Source organism: Lupinus angustifolius, chromosome LG06 (genome assembly GCF_001865875.1).
Source record: "Lupinus angustifolius cultivar Tanjil chromosome LG06, LupAngTanjil_v1.0, whole genome shotgun sequence".
NCBI classification, from domain to species: domain Eukaryota; kingdom Viridiplantae; phylum Streptophyta; class Magnoliopsida; order Fabales; family Fabaceae; genus Lupinus; species Lupinus angustifolius.
Genome location: NC_032014.1, coordinates 25,343,135 through 25,350,705, shown reverse-complemented (window position 1 = coordinate 25,350,705; position 7,571 = coordinate 25,343,135). Strand labels below are relative to the sequence as shown.

The 7,571-nt window shown below is 35.0% G+C and overlaps 1 long non-coding RNA gene across 1 annotated transcript; it reads right to left on the bottom strand.

Annotated features, from left to right (window-relative positions):
- Positions 837–3,291, bottom strand: LOC109350936. The gene is made up of 2 exons (XR_002108154.1): positions 2,627–3,291; positions 837–1,135 (listed from the first exon to the last, which is right to left on the bottom strand). It is a non-coding gene; the product is annotated as an uncharacterized LOC109350936 (long non-coding RNA).

Here is a 7,571-nt window from a genome sequence, read left to right as displayed (position 1 = left end):
TTTGCTTTTATCTTGTGCAAAATAAAACATTGTTTCTTGATTTATTTTTAATGAAGTTAAAAATTAATATTGTCGGGTATGAATCATATGCGTGTGATACCAAAGAATCCATTACATCATTAACTTATTATTTAACAGATTTTCCCCTAGACATCATGGTGTCTTTTGGGTTATTTCCTACTATTTGTGAAAACAAAACTATCCCTGAACGCATTTTTTTTGTTACAAATATTGTCATAATCAATACAAACACCAATTGTAATCATTGGAAGAAAACTAATCTGAAAAAGGTATATCATAAGCTCCTCAAGTTCAAGCTTTAACGTTGGAAAATACAAACCATTTACTTACAATACCAAAGTTACATGAACCGGACACTAGTCTTGCCTTTAATACAAACAAATACATTCCCTATAGAGTATTACATGAACAGTAGAATGAAATTAAAAATGAAGGAACAAGAAGGAATATCTTTAGAGGTTGATGGGGCTCCCCAGTCAGAAACGACTAAAATTATAGGGCATGCACGTCAAGTGGTTGATCTTAGGAAAGAACAAGATAGTGTACAGTGAGCTTATATCAAAAAGTATTGTTGAAGGCGGACCTCTTTGCATCTAGAACACCCTTCGTTAAACACTTAAGTTAATTGAGACATTCTTGGATAAGGTTGAAAATCAACCCGAGTTGGAAAGCGATTTGCACCACCAATGTTTGATCATGTTCGGGGAGATCATGCCAGGAATGTACCTGATACAGGGGAATCATGAAGTTAAGGAGATATTTTTGTTAAAAATCAAAAAGACCCGTCAAGGAGAAGGGGATTCTTTGTCTTCATTGGCTTCTTTATGCCTCAATACTTCGGTGAACACATAACATTGGAGACCTAAAGTCATGTGTATACTAATCCAAGATAGTTGCTTTAAGATCATCGTCTTCAATGACCCACTTCAGAATTCCGTCTCTCACCAACTTAGCATTTACAAAGCAGAGTGAGCTAGAGCTTATGCGAATCACTATGATGCTTGGAGTGATTATAGCCATTGGGTATTGAGTAACATCACAGCAAGCTTCTGTTCTTGGACCCCCTACCTAGGATTTATTGCTTGTATTAGTATCTTCTCAAATGATATTGTTACTGCAGCAATAAGACCAATCTCTATGAATGCAAACAGTAAACTAAATTCAGAGAACAAAAGAGATTGTATTAAAGTAGGTATGTCTAAAGAACAAAAAGTTACACGGATACCCTCCCTTATGAACAGTCCAGCTGACTGATTTATGTGGAAACAGAGTTGCATAAGTCTCACAACACAAGGAACCAGTTGGCCTCCTCATACAAGAAGTTGTTAAAGAATTAGTTAACGAGAGAAAGTCATCAGCCAGGAGTCACAAAATAAATCAATCAGGAATTTCAAGTGGTTACAAATTAAAGCATCAAGGGAGGCACTAAACAGATGTCATTAGGCTGATAAATGGTAGTAGAGAGACAGCATAAAACATATGCTCATCAACAGCAGGAATATCTAGGAATGGCATATTCAGTTACACATTTCTAATGAAGCAATTAAGCAAACCAGCAAATATCCACTTTCAGTTACGAATCAGCATAAAGGGGATATATGAATCAGCAAGGGTCAGCCGTGGGTTATCAATAAAAACATAAACAAGCCATAAAGAACAAAAGCAATTCAGAAATCATAGGTCCTTCAGTTACAAATTCATATCAACAATCATGGGCAATCTTAATGCCTCACTAAACCATGAAAAGTTAAAAGAGGCAAATCTGAAGTCTCACCATTTCAGTTACAAATCAACAATCATTGGCAGCATTCATGGGCAGTTTTAAAATGTTATAATCAGGGAGCAAAAGTCATGGAATTTCTAATTTTTCAGTTAGTAATTCAAAGGGTTTTGCACTAACCCATACTCAGCTATAAATAGGGTTCCACACATCAAGAAGAGATACATGGCAATATAGTGAAAAAACAGATAAAAAAAAGCAGAGATACATACGCATACACAACCATAAGAGGAAAATCAGTAGAAAGAGATAACAAACCAGATTACACATACACAGTGATATACAAGAGAGAGTCCAGAAACATACACTGCAACAGAGTAGAGTAAAACACATAGAGTGAGAGAGCATCCAGAGTTCGCGTATCTTACACAACATACAGAGAACAGAGATAGAGAAAAGAGAACATCTTGGAGCAAAGATTCAACACGCGGAAGGATAAGAGAACCAAGCATAATCAGGTAAGTCACCCGCCCTATTCACTCAAGTGCTAACAAACAGAAATGAACCTTACTCATTGTGAATCACATATCCTTATGCTCATATCGTTAAACATAAGTCGGGGGTTTACTCCCTAATGATTTTTCATATATTCAAAGAACATAATGGGAATGGTTATGATAGTTCTAATATGAAGAAAACCATGAATTTTTTACCAGTGTAATACTAACATATCAGCCATAATAAATCTGGAACTAAATAGTGTAGCCCTTTGAATTTTAACATGTTCCTCACGCATCTAATTGAAAATCACATAACGAGCACAACAAATATTCATAGCCACTGTTTTTAAGAAATCATAAAAGTAAGGATGAGGAAGATGATTACCTCTCCTCGGAGTTATTGCGCATAACACTAAAGGAAGTCGTTCCGGACGATGTGGCTTAGGTCATTAACACCCTTCAATCGGTTTCAATCCAACCATTAACGACTCTGAATCTCCATCGCTGATGCCGAAAAGGAAAAGATAGAAGGGATGAATGATACTATATTCATCACTGTGAAAAAACCACGAAAAATGAGATGGTTGTCTCGAAACCAAGCTATCATCATGTTTCTATAGGCGGCTCAGCTTTAGCCGCGGGTGGCCTTGACCATCGTCGCCACCTCGCCGGCAAACATAAATCACCGCTGCCAGAGATGGGGCCGAAGAAGGAAAGAGAAGAGGTAAGGGAGAAGATGGGCATACCTCGTCCTCAAACCCGCTTCGGATGCGTGAGTCCAAAACCTCCCATTGCCGTTGCCGCCTCTCTCTGCCAAAGCATGAACCACTGTGGCCAATGAGAGAAGAAGAACTCGTGAGGAGGAGAGGATGCATCATCCAACCACCACTGGCTCCGTCTTGCCACCACCGTGAACACATCTTCATTGCCACTTATTGGAAAGAGAGAAGAAAAGAGGGAATAGGGATTTTGGTCCCAAAATGAAATGATGCATTAGGGCGTTAGGGACATCATGCCCAGGCGTGGAATTAGGGATCCAAATCCCTTTCCTTCAATTTGCACGAAACCCTGTTTTCACTTAACCTCATTTTCTCTTATTTTTTAATCATTATCTTTTTATTTATTTACTTATATTCCTATATTATATGTTTATTATTGCTTGATATTTGTTTTGATAATTGAAATAAAGTAGATACTAATTGATATGCTACATATTTTAAATGATAATGGTATATTTTTACCCTACAAATGTTACTAACATCTATTTTAACAAAATCTAATAAAAATTGTTCCTTAATTATAAAAATAATTTAGCACTATATTATTAAATAAGTTAAATATGAAATTTTTATAGTGAGGTTATGATTCAAGTCGTCTCTAACTTCTCTGAAAATGGGAAAAAGGTCTACGACCAATATCATCTCTAAGCTATTAATTTCGTATATATAAAATAATTTCCAAACCTATTTTATTACTTAATTATAAAAATAACCCAACATTATATTGTTAAATAAGTTGAATATGAATTTTTTATAGTGGGGTTATGATTCGAGTCGTTTCTAACTTCTCTAAAAATGGGAAGAAGGTCTACAACCAATATCATCTCTAAGCTATTAATTTCGTATATAGAAAATAATTCTCAAACCTATTTTATTACTTAATTCTATAATTATAAAAATATCTCAACACTATATTGTTAAATAAGTTAAATATGAAATTTTTATAGTAAGGTTGTGATTCGAGTTGTCTCTAACTTTTCTGAAAATGACAAGCAGATCTATGACCAACACCGTCTCTAAACTATTAATTCTATATATAAATAAACTATTTTATCACTAAATTCTATATAATTAGAAACTATTTTACCAAATAAAGTTTATGAGATTTTTTATAGTGAACTTATGGTTCGAGTCGTCTCTGACTCCCAGGAAATGAGGAGAAGGTCTATGATCAATACCGTTTCTAAACTATTAGTTTCATCGAATCGAAAAAATTATACATTAACCAATTCAATAAATTAATATTTTTAAACCTATCAGTATTTTCTAAATCACTAACAATCAACCAAAGTAGCTAAACGATTTTCGAACTAAAACTACGTAGTCTTCATTTCCCTATTGCACCCGGGGATACGTAGGAGCAAGATAACCTCTTGTCAGATGCAAATATAAAATATTTTTACTTATTGAACTTTGAATGAATAATTTTTAAGGGTATAAAAATATGTGTGATTAGCGAGGGTATCGTTTTAATACAGACGGGCGGGGTGCTAATATCTTTCCCGATTCGTAATCGACTCTCGAATTCAGAATCTCTACTCAAAGATCACTTTTATCCAAATTGGGATAGGTAAAAACTCGAGTTCGCCTCTTCCTAAGTCGCAAGGTCGATCTTCCAACCGAAAATCGGGTCGCGACATGATTAAATCGTCTAGAAGTTTATTATTTGTTTCGCATGTTGAATTCCTTATATGCTTCAAAATGAATACTTGTTGAATGCGTTTTATTTCTAATATGATTCATGATCTAGTATAATAAGCTTTATATGTATGTGTGTTTGCTTAAAATTATTAAATAGAGGTTAGAAATCTTTGCATGCTTCTAAAACTCAAAAACCTACTCGATTCTACAAATTTGATATCAGTTAATCGATTAACCACGAGTCTTAATCGATTAAAATAAGTTCCAGTAGCTACAACTTCATTTTCTAAGAACTTTAATCGACTAACGTTTCATCTTAATCAATTACCTGGACTTATTTTTCTGAAAATCTAGAATATTTAACTACGATTAATCGATTAAGTGCAATATTTAATTGATTAACGACGGCAAATAAAGTAGAAACAACAGCGTTTTTGACACTTTTTCAAAATCTTTCTATCCCCTTTTCTCTCTAAATCTCAAAGGCAACAACACAATCTCAATCCTTAGCTTAAACGAAGATTAAATCTCACCCTCTACCCATATTGCACTTCATTTCACCCCCAATTTCTCTCAAATTTTCCAAGAAACCCGTTTTCCCCAATTCCAAACCCTAAGTTTAGGTTCCTCCCAAAATCCTCTTAAACCTCTCAATTCTCTCGGTTTTACTATCAACAATGGAAAGAGGTCGTTCAAAAAGGATTAAGACAACAACACAAAAAACACGAAGGACTCTGGTTGCTTCATCTTCGAATCCAAGTGTGAGGCAGGACAGTGGAGACCCCTACTACTCTCTCATTTTTCAAGAGACTCGGTTGTCAAAATTTCAAGGTAGGAAACCAACATATATCAGGTATGGCGACTTAACCTGGATGACGGAACAAAATTTTGAATTTCCGCACGGCATGCAAGCTCAAGGAGTTGTCACATTTTTTGAATTAAATGGGAATATATACCCTGCTCTTATTAGGGAATTCTATGCCAACTTTAGGTATAAAGATGGAAAGTATTGGTCTATGGTTTTTGGGAATTTATTTGATTTGAGCGAGGAAATTTGTATGAATGTGGGTGGTTTGTCTACCAATGGTGCTAGCATTGGTGACTGTGATTGGGTTAACAATTCATTTGATGTTGTTGAGGTTTATAAGTCATGTTTGAGAGGTCCCCATCTGTATGTCCAAGGAGAATTAAAAAAAATTAGATCGTTGTCTATGGAGAATAGGCTTTTGCACTATGTGATAGCTTACATTTTGGTTCAAAGGAACATAAATCATGCACAACCTACTGTGAATGATTTGAGTTTCATATACGATGTCAAGGAAAATTTATGATAAATTGGTCTGAGGAGATCCTTAAGGTCGTGTATAGTGTGTCTACTTCACAATCCAAACTGCTACCCTATAGTATCTTCATTTCGAGGGTCATTGATTATCTACACATTGATGTGTCTAACATTATCCTCATGGAGTCTACTGATAAAGATCACCTTGTTGGTGAGAGCTTGATCCACAAGATGGGTATTTACAAGTATGGAAATATTTGTCAATATCAAGAGGACTACACCACTGTGGATCTAGATTTATCTAGAGATGATGATCAGGCAGGGACGGATGAGCAGAATGCAGGAACTCAGGGGGAGACAGCTGGGAATGCACCGTAGGAACCTTCCATTGGATTAGCTCATTTGGATGCTATGGAGTAGAGGCTGAATAACAGAATGGATCTACATTTTCAGTCTTTGAAAGATTCTTACCATACTGACTTGGAGCAATTTGAGGAATGTCAGGTCGCTTGCATTGATAACCACTATCAGTCTTTGAAGAGCTTTGTTCAACCCACTGCTGGGGCACAAAATGACAGGTTATGTGCAGAATTTGAAATGTTGAGAGTTGTCATCAAGGGAGATAGCAGTCTAACAATTCCTGATGATAGAAACCTTCCTCCTCATCCTTAGTTAGAAGACCTTAGACCCTAGGTTACCTTAGGTTTATTTCTTCTATTGGCTAATTTCAGGATTGTGTTACTTTGTTCCCCTTGAGACATATTTTCTCTTTGCTTTTATTGGGTTGTAATAGTTACTATCTACTTTTTCTGAACTTTTATCACTTAATATACATGATATTGAACTTTGATCATTATTGGTTTTGTTTCAATTGCTTATATCATATGCTTATCTACGTCATATATAGTATGAATGTGTGTTTAATGGTTCTTGACCATGATTGGTTATATGCATCTATCTTATATGATTAAGCTTGTTTTTTACATGCTATCATATCAATGCTTGATCAGTCTATGCTTAACTAGTTATTGTATAACCATTTATGCCATTAAAACTGTCCATTCACTATGTTTTGTCCACTTAATTGATTAACACGTGTATTTAATCGATTAAGTGTTATTAACAAGAGCACTTGTTCAAGCTTCCTTCAACTGGTTGATTAGTTAAATTCCCAACATTAATTAATTGATTACAATTTTGATATCATTACATGACTCTTCTTAATTTTGACTAGATTGATTAGTTTATCTTTTTGATAATGTCACAAGGGAGAAAAAGGTTGCTTTGTTGTTTGATGTGTTTGCAGGTTATAAATAGAATTCAACTTCTGTTTTTGTTTTCGCTACCTACTTACGTTAAGGGGGAGCAATGCGCTTTAACTTTGAAATTAACAACCATGCATTATAAAACCATAATCAAGCTATGCATCAAACAAGATTTGGTGTGGAGTTTGTCATCATCAAAAGGGGAGATTGAAAGTACAAAGTGTCAAGTAGAGTACTATTGGATTGCTTATGTTTTGATGAAGACATGGATTTAGTGAAAGCTTGAAGATGACTCAACAAACCAACATGCCGCAGACTCAAGGGTTTCATATCTAGACTAGGCTCTTTAATAAAAGTTATTTT